The 27,045-nt window shown below is 43.9% G+C and overlaps 1 protein-coding gene across 3 annotated transcripts in view; it reads left to right on the top strand.

Moving 5' to 3' along the window:
- Window positions 1-3,840: 3,840 nt before the first annotated feature.
- The window catches only part of EZH2 (enhancer of zeste 2 polycomb repressive complex 2 subunit), a 56,649-nt gene continuing 33,444 nt past the window's right edge, over window positions 3,841-27,045 (top strand). The window contains exon 1 of one of the 3 annotated variants that reach the window (XM_055591221.1): window positions 3,841-3,974. The gene's annotated coding sequence lies outside the window, so the exon portion shown is untranslated. Of the gene's footprint in view, window positions 3,975-15,392; window positions 15,543-27,045 lie in introns of those variants that run through there. The other 2 variants (XM_055591222.1, XM_055591223.1) reach the window with 2 other exon arrangements.

Below are 27,045 nucleotides of genomic sequence, written 5' to 3'. Positions count from 1 at the left end.
TCACCGACTCGATGGACATGGGTTTGGGTGAGCTCTGGCAGTTGGTGATGGACAGGGAGGCCTGGCATGGTGTGGTTCATGGGATTGCAGAGTCGGACAGGACTGAATGACTGAACTGAACTGAACACCCACTCCTTCTCTCCTTTCAGGCTGTTTTTCTCCATTGTACTTGCCGCCACCTCATATCCTGTATAATTTATGGTTTGTTTCTCTCCACTAAGGCAGGGACTTTTGTTTTGCTCACTTTTATTTCTAGACCCCAGAACACTGCTTTCACGTAGTAAGCCCTCCATAATACTTGTTGGATGCAAGGTGAACAAATGAAGGTGTGAGAAGTAGATACCATTCGTGGGCTTGAAAGGGAAGTTCTGTGATGCCAATAAACCTTAATTTTGCACTTGATCTTCTCCTGTCCTCCCCTGGAAACCCTGATGATATACTGTGCACAGTGGTGGGCCCTGGGAGAACAGCAGTGAATAAGGTTGAGCTCTGTCCTGACTTCAGAGTTTAATTCTCCACTTTTTGGTTTTACCCTGTAATAGTGAATCTCTCTTTAACAGAGGACATAATGACCTGTCATTAGGAGCATGCCTGTCATCTGAGCATCTTCACAGAAGTAAAAACGCTTGGTGACTCTCACTGTTCACGTCTACCTTTGTGTTCAGCCTGGCTTTCTGCTTCACCTAGGTCCCTTTAGTAATTTGGGGTTCACACCCAATAATTGGGGGTTCACACATGCTTTCTTCTTTCCCAGCTTGAAAATCTTTAGATAATTTTTCTTAGTATCAAAAATGAAATACTTCTTCCAACTTTCCTGTATTTGTGAATACAAAAAGTTGAGTTGCACGATAACATATGTCCTCCATATATAATGAGGTCTTTTGGCAATGTTTTCAATGTATCCTCTTTTTTTGCCACACTGTGACCTAAAACATCTTGCTTAACTGGATAATGTTATCCCTGAATTAAGACTATTGTAATCCACTGGCACCCCCACTTTCTGCTCCAGGTTAGCCTTCGTATTATATTTAACATAAATATGTATTGTAAATATAAATTCTACAATATTGGTTCTCTCAATTTGCTCTCTCACTCTTTGCCAACTGGAGTTCTCAGCTCTACTTATACTCCACCTAATCCTGAGGATTACATGTTCATTCTCAAGTGCCCTCACTCCCATCAATCTAAATCTTATGCTTTCTTTACAGTCTGGCTAAAATATCCTTTCCTGAGGTATTTTTTTGGGGGGGGGGGGACATCTTGATTCAACATCATTTCTTGATTCTAAATGCCTTAGCAACTCACATGACAGTTCATGCTATGCTGTGTGTGTTTGTACATTGCTTCAGTTCATTTCAGTTCAGTTCAGTCGCTCAGTCGTGTCCGACTCTTTGCGACCCCATGAATCACAGCACGCCAGGCCTCCCTGTCCATCACCAACTCCCGGAGTTCACCCAGACTCACGTCCATTGAGTCGATGATGCCATCCAGCCATTTCATCCTCTGTCGTCCCCTTCTCCTCCTGCCCCCAATCCCTCCCAGCATCAGAGTCTTTTCCAATGAGTCAACTCTTCGCATGAGGTGGCCAAAGTTACTGGAGTTTCAGCTTTAGCATCATTCCTTCCAAAGAAATCCCAGGGCTGATCTCCTTCAGAATGGACTGGTTGGATCTCCTTGCAGTCCAAGGGACTCTCAAGAGTCTTCTCCAACACCACAGTTCAAAGGCATCAATTCTTTGGCACTCAGCCTTCTTCACAGTCCAACTCTCACATCCATACATGACCACTGGAAAAGGATTTGCTTATAGTCTCTGCTAATGTAATTTCCTTTATCTTTCTTTAAAAAATGCCCACATTATTTTAATATGAGGTAAAATCAATAATTTGATAAGTGATTTAGGGATGAAGTTAACTTTTGAGATTTAAATGGTTAAGCAATTGTAAATTAGTGGTCTAGATGGAAGTGGTCTAGATGGAAGCCTTGTACCATGGGCTATGAATGTCTGTCCAGTATAAGACAGATGGAATTGTTACATTAGCTTATAGTTACATCTCAGATGCATAGGGCTTCCCAGGTGGCTCAGTGGTTAAGAATCCACCTGCCAACGGAGGAGAGGCAGGAGACTCAGGTTCAATCTCTGGGTCGGGAAGATGCACTGGAGAAAGAAATGGCAACCCACTCCAGTATTCTTGCCGGGGAAATCCCATGGACAGCCTGGCCGGTTATAGTCCATAGGGTGGGCAGAATCCGATACGACTGAGCAACTAGGCACACACACACTCAGATGCATAACTTGCTTTTGCCCTGTTATCATTTATTCATGCTTTTATTTGGGCACATGATTGTTTCCTATCTTTTGATTTCCTCACTCCAGTATTCTTGCCTGGAGAATTCCATGGACAGAGGAGGGCGGCAAGTTACAGTCCATGGGATCTCAGAGTCGGACACTACTGTGCGACTTTCACTTTCATACTTTAATGTGAGGAACGGAATGGTGATTTAGGAAAGGCGGTAATTAATGGGTTAAATGACTGTTCAAGTCTCTAGGAACACAAAGCGAGCAACTAGTTATTAAAAATCTTAGTCATTTAAAAGTTAAGTAAAATACTGAAAGCATGATTCCGTTAGGCTTTTAACTCGAGCTCATAGGTGACCATCTTCCCCGCCCCGCACGTGAACTCTCAATATGGAATCTTGCATCCTATTAAAAGAAAAATCGGAATAATCTTAACTTCACTGCCAGATAAATCAAAAGGGGCGACTGTATCCTAAGTGGAATAGTACTAACTCCTCTGGGTCGAGACAGGCTCACCCCATTATCTTTTTTAATACTTGAAAAATGCTGGAATCTTAATACTTTGTAGAGAAGTTAGCACGAGGGACATGAACAGCACTCATCCTTAAATGATTTTTAACGCTGACACGTGCTTGGCACTACAAACACTGGAAAGGGTCTGAACAAGGCGCTCTGAATGACAAATTTGAAATAATCGTGACTTCTCTTCAGGGTTTCTAAGGCGATGGGCACTGTGGGATCGACTAGCCAAAGTCCAGTGGGACCTGAGTCGGGCCAAGCGGCCGAGGGGCGGCAGCAGACAAAAGTTGCCGGCAGGGCGCTCCGCTCTGCTCGGGGGACGGCGCATCAGCCACGCCGGAGCTCGGGAGGCTCGCGGCTCCTCGCCCGAGACCAGCCGGGCTGGAGGTGGGGCCGTAGAGGACGTCTGGCCGGCAGACCGGGCGCCGTGGACCCTCGTGTCCGGCGCCTCCCGCCCGCCGGCCGGCCGCCAGGGCCTCCGCTGCGCGCGCGGGGAAAAAAAGCGCGGCGGTTGAAACCGTTACCACCCCCGAGTTTTGAACTGGTTCAAACTTGGCTTTTGGCCCCGCCCCGCCCCTCCGGCCCGGGAACACCGAAACGGCGGTTCCCGCCAAGCGCCGCGAGCGCGCCGTCCCGCCCTCCGGCCGGTTCCCGCCACCCCGCCCAGCCCGCCTTCCCGCCCGCGATTTGGGGATTCGGGCTCCGGAGGCCCTTCTTCCCCGAACGCCGACCCCGCCGCCTTCCTGAGAGGCGCCGGGCGTTCGGCGAAAAGAACAAAGAGCCGGCGCGGCGTTTCCACTCAGGCGGCAGCGTCCCTCAGCGCCTACCCGCCCGCGCGCACGCGCCGCCGGCCCGGCCCGGCCGAGTCCCGCGGGCGCCTCTGCGTGGGGCTGGCTCGGCGCCTCCGAGCCCGGCGGGCCCTGTGATTGGACAGGAGCCCGCCTCGCGTCCCGCCAATCGGGGCGGCGCTTGGTTGGACAGGGGGGGCCAAATAAAAGCGATGGCGATTGGGCTGCCTGGTTTGGCGCTCGGTCCGGGAGCGTCCGACACCCACTGGGACGCAGAAGGCGGTGGAGCCCCGGCGGCGGCGGCGGCGGCGGCGGCGGTGGCGCGCGGGAGCGGCGCGCGGGAGCGGCGCGGGCTGGGGAGCGGGGCGCAGGTAACGCGCCGCTGTCGGGCCGGCGGGCCGGCCGGCCGGCGGGGCTCCAGAGCTCGGCGTGGGGCGGCGGCGGCGGGACATCCCCGCTGCCGCTCAGCCGGTCCGGGTAATCCCCCCCTGAGCAGGCTTTCCCGGGGAGCCTCTGGGGCTCGTGGGGGTGAGAAGAGACCTCCCCTCACCCCCCTCAGAAGGGGCTGTGGGTCCGGGCCGAACCGCGCGACCCCCGCGGGCGGGCTGTGTGGGAGCCAGAGAAACCTGAGGCGGGAGCCCGGGCGGGCGCCGAGCGGAGGGTGTGTGTGTGTGTGTGTGGGGGGGGGGTTCCCTCGCGCGCCCGCCCCTCCCGAGTCACCGGGGCCGGGCTGGGGGCGCTCGGGTGCCCGGGGCGGGCCGGTCGCCTGAGCCCCGGTCTCCTTTGTGTGGAGCGGCGCGGCGGCGGGAGCGCCCGGGTGGGACGGGACGCACACAAGTTGATGGGACCTCGGCGCCGAGTGCGCACTCACAGACAAAGGACGGACTGTGTCTCGGGGGAGCTCGGCGCGAGTCAGGGGCAGTGACACCGGGGCCTGACAGCGGGCGGGAGAGGGGGCGTGGGGAGCGGGCGGGCGGGCTCGGCCCCACGCCCCCTCCCCGCGAGCGCGCAGGCTCGGCCCGGGGCCGCGGGGGCCGGGACGGCGCGCGGAGACCGGACTCGGGCGGCCGCGCCTGCTGACATTTCCGCGGAAAGCCGGCCCGGGGCCCCGCGGCCCCGCGGCCCCGAGCCCCGCTCGGACCAGGCGGTCCCCAGCCGCCTCCGTCTTCTCGGCGGGGCTCTCCGTTAAGTTTGAGGGACGGGTCGCGCTGTTCTCTACCCCCGCGCCCACCTCCGTGGTTTTGTTCGTTACGGAGGGCTTTCCGTCGAGTTCACGCGTCCTCGTGGGTCCCCCACCCCCATCTCCGCTCCCCCAAAAGTCGGTGCCTCAGGGTCACTTTGTGAAGAACGGGAGGGATCGAGAAGCGCGGTATTTTGGAAAACTTGGTGAACTCACTCCTGGTGAATCCCCACTTTCTGAAGAATCATCATCTTACCAAAAAAAAAAAAACAAAAACCAAAAAACCAAAACTGTAGATGCTGTTTTGGCCAACTCGTGTGATACAACTGAGACTGGCGACAGGTGCTAACGAAATCAGCTGTCATTTAGAGGAGAGAGTGTTCCCCAAATCCCTAGGGGATGAACGGGGAAGAGATGGTAGAGTTGGTCCAAAGAAAACGCTTATGCTATATGTGTGTTTGGATGGTATGGTTAGCAATTTCTCATTAATTGGACTTGTTTTCCGTGAACAATAGCTTTGTTGAGTCAGAAAAGACTGGCTGCAGAAATGTTCGTTGCCTAAGAAATCGAACGTGTGCTGTCCGCAGTTAAGCTAAACTTCTTTGTCGCACAGGATCTGTAAAATTTTAATTCATTTGGAAATAAAGATGTCTTTGGTATTTAAAACTTTTAAATGCTGCAGGGTTTGCTTGCTGGGTTTTAAAGGTCGTTATCAGATTAATTTTGTGGCGTTTCAATGTCACACAAAAACAACATTTAAAACAACAGTTTAAAAAAGCTTTTAAAAAACACTAATGCTAACAACAGGTGAATGTAGTCTATACTTCCAGCGGGGTTTGAGAGCGAGCCGGTGGGATCCTAACTCTTAGATCACTAGGGAGCTAGGGGGGTTGGTTGTGGAGTTTATTTTCTATTACTTTTCATGACCATTAGCAAATATTTTATGTTTGGAGATAAAATGTAGATCAAGTGTGTAATCCTAACTATTGATCATTTTATTTGCAAGAAAACGAAAGTATTCAAGATACATTTTAATTTCCTTTTCCTATTCCCTAAAGTTAGGAATAGATGGGGTTCTAGTCTTAGATATAAAGAATCCTATTATTCTCTTTTTGGAGGTGTGTTAGAGAATGTAATGTTTAAAGTCTCGGAAACACTTAGGAAAATGGCATCTTAAATACTAATTTTTGTGGAAAGTGAATATTCAAAGGAATGAAATTTAGAAACACTTAGGCACTCTTATTTGCATTGTTTTATCTGTTGATCTAATGTGCAACCTTCTATTTTACGGTTTCAAAAAAATGGAGACAAAGAAATGTAGTGTAAGTCTTTATTGCTCATTTTGCAGTGTTTGACATCACTGAACTGACATTCCAGGTGCTGTTCCTAAGTATTGTCTACATTTATATTAGTTGTTGGTAATTACAAAAAGTCCTACTGATAATCTTGCCCATTGTTATGAGGTGAGCTAGTTATGCAGATTTTGGCAGAAATTTGAATCTTTTAGGACACAAAATTCCAGTTTTCCCCATCTCGTGTACATTATATTTGATAATTACTATCTTTGTACTTGCCACAAGATTTTGTTTGAAAAGGTTTTGGGGGGAATTGGTTTTAAATTTTTTGGATTTGAATTGAGAGTGTATTTAGTTTAAGTAGCAGCGATAAAAAACCACACTTGTTGATTTAGTGCATTTAGGCAAAGAAAAAAAGCTCAAATTCGTTTATACCAGCTTTGCCTTACATGCATACGTAAAAGTCGTTATCTTTGTATTGACCACTAAAAATGTGTAGGCAGATTTCCCCAGGTCACATGGAGATTTTCCAGTATATCCTCCATCCTTTGAGCTGGCATGCTCCAGGAGTCTGAATTAATTTCTGACTTGGCCTAAAGAAGTGATTAAGAAAGTTGATCTGCTTTTTAAAAACTAACAGCAAGGAAAAATCCTATGATGAGCTAATGAATTCTGGAGTCAGTTGGAAATGATTTATGGATCTGCCTTGCAGTCTTTGTCCATGCAAATGAAGAAAACATTTTCGGTGAATGATGAATTCTACGTGGGCAGGTGAAATGTGCAGTTTGGGGAGAGCAGAAGAGGAACAGCTTATTAAGGTCAGAGAAAGCTTCACCTGCTGGAGGCCTTCCATGTCTCTTCAAGGGCTTCGTTGGTACCTTTACTATAGCCTGTATCCAATTGAAATCACTTGCTGGTGCATCCCTCCTTTTACTCTGAAGTTCCTTGAGGCAGAGGCTCTGTCTTAGTTTTCTTTGTGCACCTGAGTTGCTAGAGAGCAGGGATTAATAGTTGAATGAATAAAGGAAATCCTGAAAATGTAGGGAAATATTTTGACAAAGCAACTTGCAAAACAAACAGGATATATTCATGTTGTGAAGAGCTTTGGAAGGTATTTTTCTTCCTGAGTGGCAGTGGTTACAACGAAAAATAATTATCAAGGTGTACAAGTTCCATGGTTTCTCCTAATTATTAACACCCTAAGATACTGAAAATCGGATGTACTTTAGATGTAACCGTTGGTTTTCGTATTTGGTGTTTCAGGCAGCCAGAGAGAAGCTTGATGGATCTTCTAGATATACCTGGCATATAGTATGTGCTTAATTTGTGTTGAAATTGATTGAGTTGTACCGAAATTTAGGGGACAAATACATCTTTTAATCAAAAGGGGTTTAGTTACCATTAATAAGTTCTTGATTGGAATACCTTGAGCTAGGTTTTGAAGCTAAAACTGAAGAAAGTAGTGTAATTACAGATTATTTATTGGGATGCTCTTCATCATTCTTTTAAGGTGATAAATGTAGTTGTAAATCCAATAATATCTCAAAAGGCATAGCTGATAAATTTGTAAGATGGTTGCACTGTTTTTGTCTTGCCATTGCACCGCTCTGTGGTGCAAAAATATGACAAAATGAAGTGAAAAACAGACATTAATATTAAAGAGCCTACTGTTTGCCAGATGCTTCATTCGTTTGCTTGGTTTGTTTTTTATTGTGGTAACATTCACATCAGATGCTTTGTTTTTAATTCTTGTGAAAACCACCTTGCGCTCATCAGCAGAGGTTTGGATAAAGGAAACATGTTGTATATATACGATGACATACAATGGAGTGTTCAACTATTGAAGGAATGACATACTGACACATACAGTAACAGGTGAAACTTGCAAATGGTGTGCTAAGGAGAATAAGCCAGACACACAAGGAAACAATTCTATGATTCCATTTATAGGAGGTAGCTAGAACAGGCAAATTCACAGAGACAGAAGGTAGAACAAGGGGTTATCAGAGGCTGAGGGGAGAAGGGAATGGGAAGTTAGTGTTTAATTGGGACAGAGCTGCTATTTGGAAGGTGAAAAAAGCTCTGGACATGGAAGGTCAATGTTTTGAATGTGTTTAATGCGGCTGAATTGTGTGCTTAAAAATGGTTGAAATGGTAAATTTTATGTGTATTTTACAGTTAAAAGAACTTTAACAGCAGCAGCACACTCTGCAAACATTTACAGATAAGTAAGCTTTGGTGTAGAGGGTTAAGAATTTGCCCAGGATTATCAGCTAGGAATTTCCAGGCAGGATCCAAACTTAGATTTTGTTTGGCTCCTATTATCAGCTTCATGTTATCTACTTGTCTTCTCGATGATTGAAGACAATCATGGCTTCCAAGAAGAATGAGTTTATTTGAATCAATCAGAAAATTATATTTAAAAGTAGATAAATTGTAGTTCAGACTGAACTGAACTGAATTGTAGTTTTATGGGATCTGATGTCCCAGACTAACTAAAAGATGTCTTTGTGGATTTTTTTTTCAGCCAGAATTCTAATAGAGTGCACTCTGGGGAGGACAGGAGAGCTTTGAGTGAGGTCTTTGGAGCCATATAACTTGGGTACCCTGTCACATTGTCCTTGAAGTCTAAGTTCCCTGTCTGTAAATTGGTGTCTTAATGATAAGCATTCATTCCATAAGGTTGTGGAGAGGATTAAATAAATGAATACATGTGAAGCCCTTAGAACTACACCTGGCACAAATTGTTTAATAAGTGAGTCTTAGTAACTGTGCCAGTATTATTTTTTAAAGACTAGATGTACTTTCTCGTTCATGGAACTAAACACTTCCCAAACTTAAATATCTGTATATAAAGAAAATGCCACATATGATTTATCTGTTTACTTCTAATTGTATACTGTTTAAAAAAACAGACAATATGTATTCAATTTAAAATACATATTTTAGATGTTTATCAAGTGAACATTTCTTGACCCCCTGTCACCCCATTCCGTCTCCCGTAACAGTTTGCTGTGTATTCGTCCCAAACTTTCCAGTGTATTCACGCGAATATATTGGTTTGGCCAAAAAGTTCCTTCAGCTTTAAGAGTGAAAATAAAGACACATTTTTCCATTTTCATCAAGGACTTTTTTGAACAATGTATTCACCATTTTGTTCTACTGCCTTTTGCTATTTTTCAGGCAGCTTCATAGTTCTGTTTCCCCAAATCTTTTTATCTTTTTGAATAAAGAACTGTTCTAGGTGCCTTTTATTGTCTTCCAGGGAATTGAAATTTTTTCCCTTAAGAGAATTTTGTGAAGACGGAAATAAATGGAAATCCAAAGGTGTAATGTCTGACGAATAATGGTGGATGAATCAGAACTTCCCACCCAAGCTGTAACAGTTTTTGCCTGGTCATCAAAGAAACATGTGGTCTTGGGTTATCCTGACGGAAGATTATGGTTTGCTGTTGACTAATTCCAGACGCTTTTTGTGGAATGCTGCTTTCAATTGGTTTGATTAGGAGCAGTGGGTGTGTGTGTGCTTAGTCGTTAAGTGGTGTCAGGCTCTTTCTGACCCTGTGGACTGTAGCCCATGAGGCTCCTCTGTCCATGGAATTTTTCAGGCAGGAATACTGGAGTGGGTGGCCATTTCCTCCTCCAAGGGATCTTCACGACCCAGGGATCGAAGTTGATTCTCCTGCATCTCCTGCGTTGGCAGGTGATTACCACTGAGCCACCTGGAAAGCCAATTGGGAGCAGTACTTGTTGGAATTATTCAGTTGCTTTTCTGAAAGAAGCTCATGATAGAGGACTCCTTCCAATCCCACCACATACACAACTTCACCCTTTTTGGATGAAGATCGGCCTTTGGTGTGGTTAGTGGTGGTTCATTTTGCTTGCCCCATGATCTCTTCTGTTCCACATTATTGTACAGTATCCACTTTTCATCCCCCGTCACAATTTGTTTTAAAAATGGAACGTTTTCATTATGTTTCAGTAGAGAATTGCATATGGAAATACGGTAAAGAAGGGCCTCCCCTCCCCCTTAAGTGGAACCCAAACATCAAAGCGATTAACATAACCAAGCTGGTGCAGATGATTTTCAGGGCTTGATTTGGGTATTTTGAGAATATTGACTATCTCTCAAGTGGTATAACATTGATCCTTCTCAGTTAACATCTCGATTTGATCACTGTCAACTTCATCTGGTCTACCAGACAGTAGAGCATTGTCCATCAAGAAATCTCTAGCATGAAACTTCGAAAATACCTTTTGATATGTTCAGTCAGTCACAGCACCATCTCCATACACTGCACAAATCTATTTTTGTGTTTCAGTTGTGTTTTTGCCTTTTCTTGAAGTAATAAAGCATAGTTTGTTGAAAATATTCCTTTTTTCTTCCATCTTCAGTATTAAAATGGCTACATAAAAATTCACCAATTTTGGGACTTCCCTGGCTCTTCAGTGGTTGAGACTTTTTCCTTCCAGTGCAGAGGATGCAGGTTCAACCCCTGGCCTGGGAGCTCAGATCCTACATGCCTCGGGGCCAAAAAAACCAAATCATAAAACAGAAGCAGTATTGTAACAAATTCAATAAAGACTTTAAAAAATGGTCCACACAAAAACATCTTTTATTAAAAAATTGACCAGTTTTGATAAGTTTTTTTAAATACACACTGATATGAGCGCTGTCACAGTACCATCTAACAAAATTGTTTCGAATGAAGTTAAGAACAACTAAGCACACTGCTAGAGCCAGAACGGACTTTTTGGTCAACCCGATATATTTATACGTGTATTTATGTATTTTACACAGGCAGGATTAAGTTATTTTGATATAAAACAATTATTTTAGGTCAGTACAGAGGTCTGTTTGATTTTAAAAAGCTGGTATTTCTTTAAAGCTTGCTCTGTAGTTGACACGGTTTTAAGTGCTTTCATTTATTTTACACGGACACTGTAATAACAAGAGATGGAGGGATTATGTTCCTAGTAAGTGGTAGGTTACCGATTTGAATTTAGGTATTTGGGCTTCAAAGCCCTGATTTCTCAGCCTGGGGGTGTATGTGCACGCGCTTGTTTTTTGTTTTCATAAGGCCCTGTGAGCTACCAATGATTTTAGCATTTCTTAAAAGAGTTGTAAAACAACAACAAAACCCCCCAAAGAATATGCAAGGCGACTGGCTGTGTTCTGCCAAGCCTCAAGTGCTTAACCACGTGGCTCCTTGCAGAAATGTACTGCCCTTTGCTCCAGGTTCTCAGGCTGTTGTTGGGTGGAATACTCCTTGTACCGGCTTCTGTGTCGTCAGGCGATGAACCAGCTGTCTGTGTGGGTGCTGTGCTTGCCCTCAGGGGGGAGCATCCTTACGGAACTTTGAACTGCATGACAGCTTTCTAGAGGAAGAGCCGATGGTTCAAGATTATGCATGTTTCAGGTTTTAATAACTGTTGCCCTGTTGTTTTCTACAGAGGTGAGTCCGTTTTTTGGGGGTACAGAATCAGCTTTACTGAAGTGTAGTTTATATACCTTGGGATCCACCCGTGTGGAGGGTATAGTTGGAAGAGTTTTGCCAGCTGTAAGCATCTGTGTGACTGTCGCTTCAGTCACGATGTAACCTTGCGGCCATTGCAGAGCTCTTCACGCTCCTTTCCCATCATTCTCGCAGCTGATGATCCGATTTCTCCTGTTCCAGAGTTTCATGTGAATAGAATTACGCGGGATATACTCTACTGTGACTGGCTTCTTTGATCCAGCATGTTCTCGAGGTTTATCTGTGTTGTTGCTTGTTTCAGGAGTCACTATTTCTCAGTAGTAGTCACTGTGTGAACATCTTATGCTTTTTTTCACTTCACTACTTGCTGATCGGGCTGGTCCCTTTTGGCTTTTGTTATAGTAAATCCTTTGTGACCATTTGGGCAATCTTTTTGTGGATGGATCTTTTCCTTTCTCTTGGGTAGACTTGTAGTTGGATTGTGGGGTCACTTGGTAAATACTGATTTAGCTTCATGAGAAACTGCCAGGCCATCTCCACAAGCGATTGTGCCATCCTGCGTGGAGTCAGGGTGGTGTCTGCCTGGGACCTGTGGTTCTGCTGTCTTCACCAATGTCCCATGTTGCTGTTGCTTAAGTCACTGGAATCTAGTGAGTGCTGAGTGTCCTTTTGTGGTTTTGATGTATATTTCCCAAGTGTTCATGGTGCTGGATATCTTTTCACATGCTTATCGGCCATTTGTGTGTACTTTTCTGTCAAACCTTTTGCCCATTTTAAAAATTGGTGTTTCTGTATTCTGGGTACACTGTCAGATGTATGTATTGGAAACGTTTTCTCTTTAATGTTTTCCAATTTTTTTCTCCAAATGTTTTCTCTAAATTTTCCTCTTTGATTTTGTGTATTTTTGACAATATATAGATGAAGTTAAGTAATAACGCTAGAAGCATAGTTGTTTAAATTCAGTAAAATTGTGTGAAAACAAATTTGTTCTTAATTCACAAGTCATTTAGTTCTTGGTATAACACAGTGTCATGTTTGTAGAAACAGGAACGTGAAAAGGATATTATTTATCTTGAGGTGTTAGGTATGTGAGTTATGTGGCATGGAGAATTTTAAAATTTGAAAGTGATATTATTTAATAATTCTTTAAATTTTCATTTGGAGTAGTTTGGACCTTTTCATTTTTTAGTGAATTAAAAATTTGCTTTCATTTTCTTCAGAGGATAAATGGGGATATTAAAAGTGACTTTGATCTTAGAATCTGGTTATGTAGAAGTGATAATATAATTGTCAAGCTTGGTCTACCTGTTTTGATAGTGAAGTAGTTTTTTGTTGTTGTTATATAATCAAATGGTTTTTCAGATTATATATACTTGATTTATTCGCTGCTTTATTTCTGCAAAGTATCAGTTCTTTTGCTCAACACCTGATTTACTCCCACAGTAATTTTTAGTTTTTCTTCACGGTACAAAATAATGTCTTTTTGACACTTTTTTAAAGCTTACTAGAAACATCTTGAAATGCTATGTATGAATTTAGTGTGCATAAATGCAACAGAGGGATAAAGACCATCCTGAGATGGTCTCCTCTTTAATAAAGAAAAAAAAAAAAAAAGCGCCAGGGCTTCTGGGTGTTGTACACCTCTGCAGGTGGGTTGTCTTCCATGGCCGTCGATTCCATGAGAAACTCCCGAAGCTAGTGTTCCAGGCTATCTCAGAAACAGCCTGAGCTTTCTCAAATAGTCACACGGTGAACTAGCTGTTTTTTCAGGAGTTTTCTTATACTTCTTCCCTGTTGAGCTCAGCTGGTCGTCTTCCTTGTCTCCAGGAAGCCTCATGTGGAGTCTGTGGTCTGTCCTCTTTCCGGAATCCCTTCCGTACCGTTGTAGCATCTCAAGCTGCTGTTCAGCCTTTCTCTCCCTCCCCTTCACTCAAAGCTCTGGTCTACTCATCTGCATGGTAGAGGTTAGAAAAAAGTCTTGTACATAGCAGATAGAAATAACATTTTGTGAAATTGATTTAGGACCAATAAAATTGAAAACTTCGGCCTCTCTTCTTTAGCAGCAACTCAGTGAGTAATTATTTAAATAGCACCCTACCCTTTAAAGCAGAGCCTTCAGAAGTCTGTCTCAAAGTCTGTGTATATCACCCAGGGAACTTTGCTACCTGCTGTCAGGTACTATTATGCAGCTTTAATTTATGTATTTAATATACTCTTGATTAAAGTTAGCTTGAGAAACATGGCAATAAGTGAGGAATATAAAATAATGATTCTTCAAATTTATCTCAGGATGGTCTTTATCTCTCTGTTGCATTTATGCACACTAAATTTATACATAGCATGTCAAGATGTTTCTAGTAAGCTTTAAAAAAGTGTCAGAAAGACAGAACATCATGACTGTTTTATCCATTTTAGTGCCTTGGCTTTTGATACTAAAGACCAAGTGCTTTGTAAGCAAAACACAAAAAATGACAAAAGCCTAGTTGATTTTCTTTAAGCATTGAAAGAATCTTGATCATCGTTAAAGCAGCTCTTGTATGTTTTTGATGCTGGCGCCTGTAGTGAAGTTTCACTATATGCTGTTCACAGGTGTGTGAGTAGCTATCGTGTGCTTCCAAGTCATGGAACTAGCTATGGTTTACTTCAGGCCTGCTCTGTGCCTGATTATACATGCAGCTGTAAACCAACCATTTTACTTTTGAAATTTGTTGAAAGTCATACATTATAATTATGCTAAAAAAAATATAGCATTTGCTGAATGAGGATATAGTTATCTGTTCTTTGAATATTCTAAAAGATTCTATTAGGATAAATTTACCCACTCCAGTATTCTTGCCTGGAGAATCCCAGGGACAGAGGAGCCTAATGGGCTGCCGTCTATGGGGTGGCACAGAGTCGGACACGACTGAAGCGACTTAGCAGCAGCAGCAGCATCGATCATCTTTTAACAGTATGATGATCATCTAAAAGTAGTTGTGTTTCCTTGGTAAGTAGCGTTCGTGGATCTCCACTGCCAAGTGACTGAGATGAGCAAACAAACTGAGCAGGTTGTGATTGTTGGGGATCTACCGTGTACCTTTTTTCATAGATAAAGAAATAGGAACTTGGTGGAGGTAAGTAACTTGCCTGAATTCATACAACCAGGAGGACAGAGGTCCCTTCGAGGATAGGATTTTGCTGCTTCTAGGCTTCTTAGCTCAAATACTGAGATGCTAGGTGCTTCGCTTCTGTAGGCACTTATGTCTGTTTCTCTGGAGACTGAGAAATACTGGACTTGAGTTCATATTACCTTCACAGGTGATTGTGATGCCTCCTAGCTGGTATTTGAGTTCTGTGCACTTCTCCCATTCCTAAAACATCTAATGCTAATTATAAGCTGGTTCCCTGGTAGCTCAGAGGGTAAAGAACCTGCCTACAGTGCAGGAGACCTAGGTTCTATTCCTGGGTCAGGAAGATTCCCTGGAGGAGGGCATGGCAACCCACTCCAGTATTCTTGCCTGGAGAATCCCCATGGACAGAGGAGCCAGGTGGGTTACAGTTCATGGGGTCGTAAAGAGTTGGATCCGACTGAGTGACTAAGCACAGCACATGATGTTATAGTAATAAAATAATTAAATAGACAATATAGTTTGGTAACACATATTGGAAATATCATTGGTTATAAATAATAGTTGAAGGGTTAGGCATTTTCTAGTACTTCAGCAGTATATTTATATTTATCTTATATATCCTATATATATCCTATACCTTAAGTATAGGAAAGTCATGAAAAGACTTAGAGCTCATCATGACCCCTATCTCCTTTACTTCCATGTTGGCACGAAACTACTACTTTTCTAAGCAAGAGAATGAATTTCAAGGTGGAGATGAGCCCCAGGAGTTTCTGAAGGGTCTCTGAGGAGTCTTGTCCACGAGCTAAAGAAATGGCACTGATGGACATGTTTATCCCCTTGTGGTGGACGTGAACCCCAGTGCTGAAATCTCCAGGTAAGGGTTACTTGATTGTAGAACACCTGGAAATTCTGAGAGTCTGTAAATACTTGGGGATTAGTAGTTTGAACTGCCAAGTCCATTTTATGATACTGTCTTCGAATATAGAGGAAACTGGGGGACTTGCCTGGCAGTCCAGTGGTTAAGGCTCTGTGCTTCCATTTCAGGGGACACAGGTTCGATCCCTGGTCAGGGAACTAAGACCCTACCTGCTGTGTGGTGCAGCCAAAAAAAAAAAAAAAATATATATATATATATATATATAAAAATATATATATAAAAATATATATATATATATAAAAATATATATATATATAAATATATATATATAGAGAGAGAGAGAGAGGGAATTTTGTTTGGGGATTAAGACATAGAGTCAGTGTCTCAGGTGACAACAATATGTTGGCAGAATCACCCGTGGAGAGTTTCTAGGAAGGTATTGTATCGCAGAAACCTCTTCAGGCCCCAGAGCAGCCCGTTTTCCTCCAGTGTGCGCACAGACCACCGTTCTTTGAGCACAGTTGCTGGTTTGCACGGGGGGCTCGTGCTGTGTGGGAAGCACTGGCAGCCGCGTGCCTGACTGGTGGCGGGGCCTTGCAGCGCCGGCCGGGGTGGCAGCGTCCTGTCACCCGGCCAGTGCTCACCGGGGTGACTTACCCAACGTGGGCTTCTCTGAGAACTTTCCCCAGTGTGTGTTGGTAAACGGGCACTGGATGTTGGCTTATTTGAGATATGATTTAGAGCAGACTTCTCTAAGGAAGGATCAAAAGGAGTTCTGCAGACATGCGTACCCCACGTCCCGTCCTTGAGTTACCGGGAGCTGTGTGTCAGTTTTAGTTTCTGGTGCGCCAGTTTTTGTTGTTTCCTCTCCCACGGTGTCTCGGTGGACTGAGTAGTACCTAACAGAAGAGAGGATTTTAGTTCATGAAAACAGGTTTTGTACAGTTTTCAAAGAAAACTTCACCCTCTCGATGTCAGTTTAGCTAATCAATCTGTTTTATCTGTTGTCCCAGCAGACTGTTTAAGACCTTTATGATAGTTCAGTTTTCCACTTGGTGTAAATTTATATGCCATTTCTTTTCTAAGACGTGTCTGTGAATGGATAGGATTTTCGAATAACACAGGAATGCTGGTCTGTAGACTCCGGGGTTTAGTTTACTCTTCTGCTGAAAGGAAGATGATCTGACTTTTGTAGAAAATACATTACTGCAGAGTCTACTCACTTTTGCTGAAACAATCCAGTTAATGCTTTCTATCATTCACCTAAGATTGCTAAATTACTATAGTTTTCCTGTGCCTTTTTAGCTGGGCTCAAACCAGGGCTACAAATGTGATCTGGATTTTAATTTCTCTTATCACTAGTCATGGCACATTTGTTTCCTAAAAACTTATTGATACAAATGCCATTCACAATACTTTTTCACCTGTAGTTGTATGTACTAGTGATCACGTGTACTATGATCTGCTGAAGTTTAGGCACTAAGGAGCCTGTTGTATCTTGCAAACTTGTGTCTCTTGCTGTGTTAGGCACTTTCAGAATGTTTTATAAATTGATTTTGACTGGTGGATAGTACCTCTATTCCTGGCTTTCCCAAGTCGTTCAAAATGAAGTTTCAGAAATTTCTTTTTCGTAAATTTTCACAAGTGTTTTGGGAGGACTGTTTGGATGCAGCAGTAGTGAGCTTGTGTTATTTTTGTTACTTTTTTCTCTCTTTTAAATAAAAACAGAGGCATGCTAGAAAGTGAAAAGGGACAAGATATTTACTTTTATCTTTCTCTTACGTGGGTAGGGCAAAGTGTGAGTGATGTGGGGAGTTGGTCAGAAGGGTAGGGTTGTTTGGGGGAAGCTAAGTGGGGGATTAGAAGAGAGACAGTGACCAGGGATGATACCTTCCTGTGAGGGTGAAGGGTAAGACAGATGGATGAAAGCAAGCAATTTTTAAGACAAATTTTGTTAACGTTAATCCCTTAATTTGGCACAGAGGTATGGCAGCCTTTCTTTTGAATTCTATAGTTGACAGCTACAGCGAAGTATCCCTCGTTAAATATTTTTAACATAGATTTAAAAGTTTTTTATTCATTTATTGTTGGCAGTGCTGGGTCGTCGTTAGTTGTGGCAAGCAGGGGCTACGCTTGCCGTGGTGCGGAGGCTTCTCTCATTTTGGAGCACGGGCTCCAGGGCGTGTGGGCTCAGTAGTTGTGGCACGTGGACTTAGCTGCCCCATGCGTGGCATGTGCGATCTTCCTGGACTAGGGATCAAACCTGTGTCCCCTGTATTGACAGGCAGATTCTTGACCACTGAATCACCAGGGAAGCTCTCACAGAGATGTTTTGTTTGCCTTTTTTTTAATTGCAAAAAATGGTGATTTCTAGGCTTTCATTCTTACAAACTTATCTTTTAGGAAATATAATTTGAATACATGCCAGCTCCAGGCTCTCTGCTAGGCAAATGAAAAGCTGGGGTACTGTTGTGATTTCTGATTCATGTGGTGTCTGGATATACTTGTTCTCCAAGTGTGCTCTGTGGCTCGCAGGGAGTGGGACTTCCCAGGTGGTCCGGGGGCTGAGACTCTGCCCTCCCAATGCACGGGGTCAGGGAACCAGATCCCACATGCAGCAACTAAGACCTTGAGCCAGCCAAATAGATACTTTTAAAAAACCATTTTGGTAATAATTTAAGATATTACGTGTTGACGGCTGCTCCAGTGGCAGAAAAGCGGTGGTAGACAAGGACTGTTGGCCCTGGAGCACTTGGAGTTTTAAAAAAATGTTTTTTTGAGAATGTCCTCGGTGAAGTGAAAACAGTTACTAATTTTATATACTCTTGGTCCTGAGTGCACACATCTTAATATTCTGTGCTACAGGATAGGAATGTGCATGCAGGGCTTCGACGCTGCCCAAGTCCAGCGGTCTCTGGGAGCCGCACTTACGTGATGGAGTTCCAGGCTGCACCAGCTGCTTTTTTCACGCGGAGCCATTTTCACTTGAAAGAGGGGTTGACAGACCGTGATTATTCCAGCTTGGGTATGGGGCAGACGTTTTCAACAAAGTGAGCCTGTCACTTGACGGAGAACAACTGACCGTTATTTGTTGCCAGTGGCAATGTTTGAGTTTTTGAGCAAAAATTAGAATTTTTAGAAAACTTGGTATCTGTCATGGTGAGGTTGACAGCTTTTCCAATAAATACTTAAAGACTTTTCTGATGACATCAGTGGATTTAACAAATAATGATTTTTTGAAATATGTGAACTTATGGAAAATTTGCATAACTCAGTGGACCAGTGTTTTTCAAATCGAGGAAATGATATTATAAAGTCACGCATGGGTTAAAGATGCAGTCAAAGGAGACAGACCAATGAATTTTAATGTAGCAGAGTAGGAACGTTTATTGATACAATTTTAGATTCCTCATTGCAACTAATCTTTTAAGCAACATCTCCTGCTTATTGAAGGATAGAGGTTGTCTTGAGGAAAAGCAGCTATGAGGTTGAATCACAAGCTGCTCTAGTCACTTTTCTCTTAAAACAGTTCTGGAGTAATGTCCGAGCATGAGATTGCCCATGAGCTCAGAAGCCATGCAGACGCCCTTCCCTGCTGTAGCTCAGATATTTGTTTGGGAAGGGATTTTCTTCAACCAAAACAGCATGTTGGAGCAGATTGAATGCAGAAGCAGATATGGAAATCCAGCTGTCTTCTGTTAAGACAGATATTTAAAGAATTGGCAAAAATGTAAGACAGTACCCTTCATTAATTTTTTAAAAAAGGAAAATAGTTTTTTTTAAAATAAAATGTGTTATATTAACATTTTATAATAACATTACATGTTATTAATATGTGACAGACTTGCTGTTGTTGTTTTTTAAATAAATGTTTTAAAACTTCCTCAGTTTTAAATTTCTAATATGAAAAATATCAGTAGCTACACCCTATATAAACTCAAGGGGCCCTAAGACCCTTTCAGCTTATGAGTGGTGTCATGTTTTCTGTGAACATTCTGCCCGCTCTTTGTGCTGGTTGACTGCTATGTGAGTAATTAATGTCTCAGTCTGGGCCTACGTTCAGATTCTTAGTGGTTGCAGTGGCTAACTTAGGGCTTCTTCATCTCTTTTGCTCAGTTTTTTCTCTGCATGAGTGCATCAGGTTTTTCAATGTTAGAATGTCTCTTGCTGTCTTTCTTCTCCATCCACACTACCACCAACCCAGTCAGAAGTCCTTATCACTTTATTCCTAAATTACTTCAGTAACCCAGTTTCTAATACATTTTTCAAACTTAAATGTTGAATGCAACTGTTGGGTTGACTTTAGTTTTATTTATATGCTCCCTAAAAATGTACAGATATAAACATCTTATAGTATAACCAAAGCAAATTGACAGATTAAATACAGACAGTCCAATCAGCAACACATAGTTAATGATGGCTGTTTTGTTAACATGAATAGCCAATCTATTTCTTTAATTTGGCTTAATACTAACAAAGAGAGCATGTATGTGTTATAAAATGCTGTTAACTTTTAGTCTTTGTTTGTTGAGGATAATTGACCTAGTGGTTAATAACCTGAGCTGTGACACCTAGCAATCCTTGAATGCCAGCTTTAATGCCAGTTGGAAATTCTGTAAAGCTGTGTTGATCACTGGAGCATTGTGGAGTTAACTGTAACCTGCTTTGGATAGATACTGAATCAGTTATTTTTGGAGTCTTTACTAGAAAATATTATTGCATATTTTGAGTGGGTTGGTGGGAACAGAATACAAGTTGGTGAGCTCTCTGTGTGCCGTGGGCTTGCATCCCGCACAAGGTGCTGAGAGCCTCAGCAGGTTCTTTTGTTTGCTCGCCCTAGCAGACCTGGCTCACCTTACTTTCCTGTTGTTGTTGTTTTTTTCCACAGCCCTCAACACCATCTTACATACTAAACATTTTTCTTTGTTTTTGATTTGTTTCCATCCCAATAGACTAAGTTCTGTAAGGTCATAGATTTTTGTCTGTTATTTATTTCTGAGCCTTCCGTTCCTACAAGGGTACCTGGAATGTGCTAGATGTTCAGTAAATATTGAATGACTCGGTGAGTGTGTATTAGCACTTTTCTATTAAAACCCCAAACTCAGATGCTCTTTTCTGTGATCGGTGTTTACTGCTGTCTCCCAGCTGGGTCAGAGACATGCTTCTCTGTTCATCCTGAACACAACTAGTTGTACACAACCCCTGAATTGTATAGAACTGTTTGATTTCTTTGATCAGTATGTGTATAATCAGTGGAACAATTACTTTCCTTGGTTCAGAGTCTGTATTTTTATTAATATAGCCTATGATATAGCCTATAGCCTGTATTATCTTTTTAAGTAGACACCATCTTATAAGCTCATATGGAGATTCCCCCCACCCTTATATTACTCAAGTGATGTCTGAGTTTTTAAATAGTAGAATTAGATGTGGGAATTTCCCCCTCAAATTCCATCTGTGTATATTTTTTGTTTTTTTCCTATTTAACATTTTACATAGCATTTTAATTTCGAATATATTTCTATTTATCATTTTAAAAAGTAGGTGCCTACTTTTAAAATGAAAGCCTTTAGGTTGTTGTGTAACTTAATTTTCTTCTTTAAAAAAGAAACTTTATTTTGGAATAATTTTAGATTTCTGTAATCATGGTATATTTGTCAAAAATTAAGAAACCGTTATTACATTACTGTTAACTAACCTGGAGACTCTCTGGATATCCCCAGGTTTCCTACTTAGTTCTTACTCTGCTACAGGACACCAGGTTGCATTCGGCTGTCTCCGTAGTCTCTTCCGATCAGTGACAGTTTCTCAGTCTTTCTCTGTTATCATAACCTTACTTATCGGTCCTGTGTTTGGTGGAAATATCCTTCAGTTTGGGTTGATACATTTTTAAGCAACAACTGAAGTGACAGGTTGTGAGGTTTGAGGGGAAGATACGAGTTGTATGTGGCAGGTGTCATGGGGTGCAAGTAGAGGGTGAGCTAATAACCTTGACGGGGGTGTTGCTGGTTTCTGCACTGGGACCCTGCCCACCGCGATTTTGGAATTTCGTGTAAGGAAGACTTGCCCCTCCGCCCCCATTTACTTATTTACGCTTTCACTTCCTTCTCTCAGACTCATGGATATTTGTTAGTTTGGTTGTAATACTGTTGTGATTTTGTTTGCTGCTAAAACCCCTGCGGCTCTGGCCCCTGGGAGTCCTTCAGTCTGGTTCCTGCCTTTCCTCCTCAGAGCATTCCCTTCCTTTCTGCTGCAGGCTTTCCTCCTCGTTTCCTGGTCCCAGCCCCCCAACGGCCGTCTCCTCAGAGCCGAACTTCCTTGTGCCGGTGAATGGGATTCAGGGGAAGAAGACGTGGGGTCCTGTGGCTGGGCTCTGCAGCCTGGGAAAGGCCCGGCCCCCGGCTCACCCCTGGATGCTCTGCGTCTTTCTGAGTTCCCGCGGCCGTCCCTGATTCTGGTCCGTCTCCGCCTCTTCCTTGTTTGGCCCTGGCTCCCCAGGAGAAAACTGAGCTAGAGGACAGTGCTTCTGCCCAGTTCTTTTCGTCCTCAGCGGCCTTCTGTCTGGTTGAAACACAGATTTCCACAGTTTCCTAGGTGGGCTCCTTTAGCCTACCTGTTTCCGTGGGCTTATCTCCTGAGGTTAGGGTTAGGGTAGGGTTAGGATTCGCTGTGTGGTCTGCATTCCTTCCTGAGATCCCTGGAATCCTGTTCTGTTCTTATTTACTTGCCTACAGCCTCCCATGTGAGAAAGTGACTTTTCACATCCATCTCTCATCTTGACTTTTTCTCTGGATGTCCTATCCTCCTCTCCCTCACCTGCGGGTGATGGTGGCGGGACCTCCCTGGTGCCGTGCCTGCTCTGACGGGCACTGGGCGGTGCCTGACCTGAGCGGGCTTCTCAGGACAGCTCTGTGACCTGGACGCTCCTCAGGGTGTGAGGACAGGGAGGCACCAAGAGATGTGGGAACCTGGCCAGGTTCTCACACAGCTGTTTCTGGGAGAACTAGGTCCAGCCCAGGGAGACTGGCTTTGCAGGCCGTGCGCGCACCTCTGTTTAAGTTGTGGGTGGAATGTGGAGAGTGTGCTGCCCATGTCGGTGCCCCGCGCCCATAACCAGCGCTGTTACTCACCAGGGCACCCTTCTGCGCAGCTGGGGCGGGGGTGACATGTAGTGGTGTCTGCTCGTTTTCATGAACCCACCGAATCGGGGCCCAGGCAGCAGCCCCACGCGCCTGCCTCCATGGACGCCTTGCTCCCGTCTCCTTCTCGTAGGGGTGTTTTCTGTGAAGCTCCTCAGGTGTAAGACCTACTTTCCTGTGGTAAATTTTTATGTCTTACCAAAAGTTAACATCTATAAGTCTCTCTAGTTCTCCTAATCCTAACCTACAAAATCTTATTTACCATTAATTTACTTTTGAGTTTATTGAAACAGTGGTTTTTAACTTAAAAAGATAAATAAAATTGGTAAGTGAGATTTTGAGCTGCCCTCAAAAGTGTTTTAAATATAAAAGCACTATTGAAGATCGGTGATTTTTCCAACTTGGCAGTTTTCTTTAGGGGAGGACTTGGGGAGCATTGCAGTCGTAGTACTTAAATGTTGTTGAGTTTGGATTTCACCTTCCTCAGTGGGGTCTTCAGTTAGGAGTCAACGTTAAGGCAATTAGTTGAGAAGGATAAGTAGTACACGTAATTTATAATTTTCTTTAGACAAGTAGAAGTACAGCTCAAGTGAGTAGATGGCAAATGACTCGATGCGGCAAATCCTTTAGGAATGAGAAATAAAGAAGGGCATCATGGGCACTGAAAATGCCTAGGGAACCTGTTTTCTTTCTTTTTTTTTAAATTCCTCAGTCATCCTCAGCTGAGTAAGGAGGAGCAGGAATGTCACCTTAGGTAATAAAGGCCCCTCACAAGTGGCCGAGGGCTGGACCTGATAGACAGGAATGAGAGTCCTGGGCTGTGTGGCCCAGTCACGGCAGGGGGAGGTGTGTGTTGGTGTCTAAACTGGAGGGCAGGGGCGGAGTAGGTCTGCTCCTGGGGCTGCTGCTTATGGACCCTGAGGACATGGGGCTGGAACCTGTCTTCTGTTCATTCATCACAGTCCTAAGAATATACCTCAGGTCCCTTCTGTGTCTCCTGTGGCAGAAAGCCTAATCCAAAACAATTGAGGTTTGGTTGATTCATTAAATAGACTCTGAACTATGTGTAATCTTACTTTAATCTATATATTTGTAGTCCTGACAGGCTGTACGACACTGTATTAAGGTGTGGATGGTCCCCTGCCATACCCTGGTTTGTCTTTTGAATTAAAGCATATAACTGTTGTTTGGGTTTCATTGTATATAGGTGGACTTGAGCTATATCTGCTTTGAATAAGAGAAGCTATTTTATTTTCTGGGATAAAAATGATATTTCGTGTCATTTCATCTGTGAGACTAAACAGATCTTTTGAGTGAGACATTTAAAAACTGAATTTCTCACACATCCCCATCCATTTAGGAGCAAGTCATTTTAATGAAAGTTCCTTTCTGCCAATCCACGAGTACTCCGAGCGCTATCTTAGTTCTCACTGCGCTGAGATGTGGTGGGAAGGAGTCAGAAGGACTCATTTGTCTGCTTTCAGGGTGGGAAGGGGCTGGGGGAGCTTGAATTTGAAGGCTCCTGAAGGCTTCTGCTTGCTGGGCCTAGAGGTGGGTGGGCCTGCGGGGTTGGGTGTCTGCAGCCAGCTAGCTGTGGGGGGCGCTGGTACCCAGTTTGTTGTTTGGATGAAGTCTCTCAGGCAGGAGCAGCTTCCTTAAGGGAATCCTGGAGGCTCCGGGTTTTACGCTCAGGGTCTGTTCATTTGTTGTAGGGCAGGTGGACCCCAGAGCCCTGACCGCCCCTGAGACTGGCCTCCTCCCAGGGTTCTTATGATGGGGTGTCTCCCCCTCCCTTCCTGTGCTCAGCACGGCAGTCCCCCTTCCTTTCATACCTAGTGGCACAGCGGCTCGTGATCAGCACATGTTAGTAGATCTGCGTTTTGGTTTTATTGTTTGTTTGTTTTATCAAATCTGTTTGTCGGGCACCCAGCCAGGCCCTGGGGTTTTAGAAAGGAGAAAAACTGTTCTTGAGATTGAGGAACCTCCAGTGGGGGTGAAGTGGGGTGATGAACATGAAAATGTGATTTTAATGTGTTGTCAATGCTGAGGGAGGGAGCTTGTTTTGTGTAAAACATCCTTCTAATGGTACCTTAAGTTTTGTTAGTTTTTTCATGGATCTGCCTGTTTATCCCTATACTTCTGTTATCCTAATTCAGAGGTCATGAACCTTATATTTGGATAATTTCCCCTAAATGAATCATGATTTTCTTTTCCTGTCTATTGTGCATATTTACCAGATCATTCTATGGCTTAAAAACCTTCATTTTCATTATTTGGGAGATCTTTGTGAAATTTATAAACGTGGAAACATATCCACACATGCTCTCTTACGAGAGGTTGGTTCCAGATCAGCTTTGAAGTGTCCTGTTGTTGATTGTGAGACTTGGTAGTTTAGTTACAGCTTTGGTTCTGTCCCGACAGACTTTTCTAGAGGTGTTCTTACTAATGGTAGAAACATCTGGAAGATATTCCGGGGTTGAAAACATGAAGTGCTAACTAATGATACCTTTTCACCACGACAGAAAAAACGCACCTTAAAAACCGTAGTGATAGCCGTGTTGGACATCAGAGAGGACAAGAGCCATGCTCCCGGAGCAGATTCATCGTACTCGGCACCACCACCGCCTCCGGGGACTAAGAATTCGTGGAGGCGGCAGTGGTGATGAGTTTATGAGCTAAAGAAGCGGTGATAATCCCTTTTTACCTGATATTTCCCCCTTTTGGGTAGGCCTCTGAAGTGCTAAATATCTGAGAATAATTTGCATAGAATCACCTGAGCTCATCCGTTACCTAACGACAGATATGAAAGCAAAAAATTGCCACAGAGTCACCTTTTAAATAGAGCTCTAGCTTCTCCCAGACTCGGACGCCCTTTGGCCCGGCCTCACCTTCCTCCTAACTTCTTCTGGGGTTCTTCATTTCTGCCAAGCTGGGGTTGGCTGTGGCGGGTAGTCTCCTCAGCTCCCAGGACTGTTCCACTCAGCACCCCAGGCAAGGGCGCACTTGGAACCTTTTCCAGGACTCAGCCTATCTCTGATCTCATTCAGCTGTCTTTATCTGCAGTTCTGAAGTCTCTCCATTCTTCTCATTCCCTCAGTTCTTGTAGTTGGGCTCTTCACAGGTTTGGGGTGCGCTTTGTCTGCAGCGTCTGCTGGCGCCCTGCCGCCCCGGGCTCCTGCTCTTAGCGCCTGCTCTCTGTGCCTCTTGAAATCGCCTCAGCTGTTACGGTTGAGCTGTCACTTTTCTGCCCTCCTTCTGCCCCTCCTTACTTGACTCCCCTACCCTCAACCCCAGTACTTTTGCGTGTTTATCTCATATTGTAAAGTCTGTTCTTTGAGGCCTTCTTAGGTAGGCTATAAGCTCCACCCGGCAGGTTCTGTGTTCCATTCATCTTTGTATGTTCATCGCCCAATTCTTACTAGTCATTTATCACTTGCTCTCTTTGCTCCTCTTTCAGCTTGAATCATCATCCACCATTGGCTTTGTCTTTCGTGGCTTGGTGGTGGAATATTCCTACAGAAAGTTCCCCTGACCTCTGGGCTCCTTTCTTTCTCTGATTCCTCTCCTTAGGCATTTTTCTCTGTGCCTGAGGGCTGTATGTAAACGGGTACCTGAAACCCTGCTCGGTTACTCCGGCCAGAAAGCCGTCTTCTGCAGATGGAAATCCTTTCCTTGCTCTCCTCCCCGGTGTGCTTGTACAGGCTGCATCTCCCACCTGGCCACACTTCCGCCGTCCAGTCTCACCTGGCCTCACCTTTGCGTTTTGGTCTCCTGCAGCCCCTTCTGTCACTGCTGCCACCAGCTGGCCCCTCCAGAGTGGACAGCTTCCCTCCCCTTGACTGAAAACCCTCCATGACTTTCCACTGTGTTTAGAGAAAGTAAAGCCCAGATCCCCAGCGCGGCCCCTTTGCACCATCCGACAGAGGACTATCCTTCTGATATTTTCAAGATACAAGTACAAATTTAGCACTTGAGAAAATGTTCTAGAAGAGGACACTTGTTAGACTCTGTAGTGTGAATTGGACACCTGGTAGACCGCAGGCTGAGCCCATGTTTCACATAACTGGCTTCCAGGGCCTCTGGGTCCCTGCCTTCTCTGGGAGGCCCCGTGGGAGGAAAGGTGGCCACAGGTAAAAACACAGACTTGCATCACCGTGTTGAAGGTGAGAAGCATGGTTGAAAGTGCATGTAGAGGGAATACTTTAATTTGTACCTGTATCATGTATTGTTCTATATATTTTCTACCTTTAATGCTGTATGTAGATTTTACTTGTGTTTTGGATTTCTCTTTTCCAGTCATTTATTTGTGCCTACATCAGCTAATTCAATGATGAAAAACTTAGAACATGTGTCTACATTTT

This window comes from Bubalus kerabau, chromosome 8 (assembly GCF_029407905.1).
Source record: "Bubalus kerabau isolate K-KA32 ecotype Philippines breed swamp buffalo chromosome 8, PCC_UOA_SB_1v2, whole genome shotgun sequence".
NCBI classification, from domain to species: Eukaryota; Metazoa; Chordata; class Mammalia; order Artiodactyla; family Bovidae; genus Bubalus; species Bubalus kerabau.
This window is presented reverse-complemented; position numbering and strand designations above follow the sequence as displayed.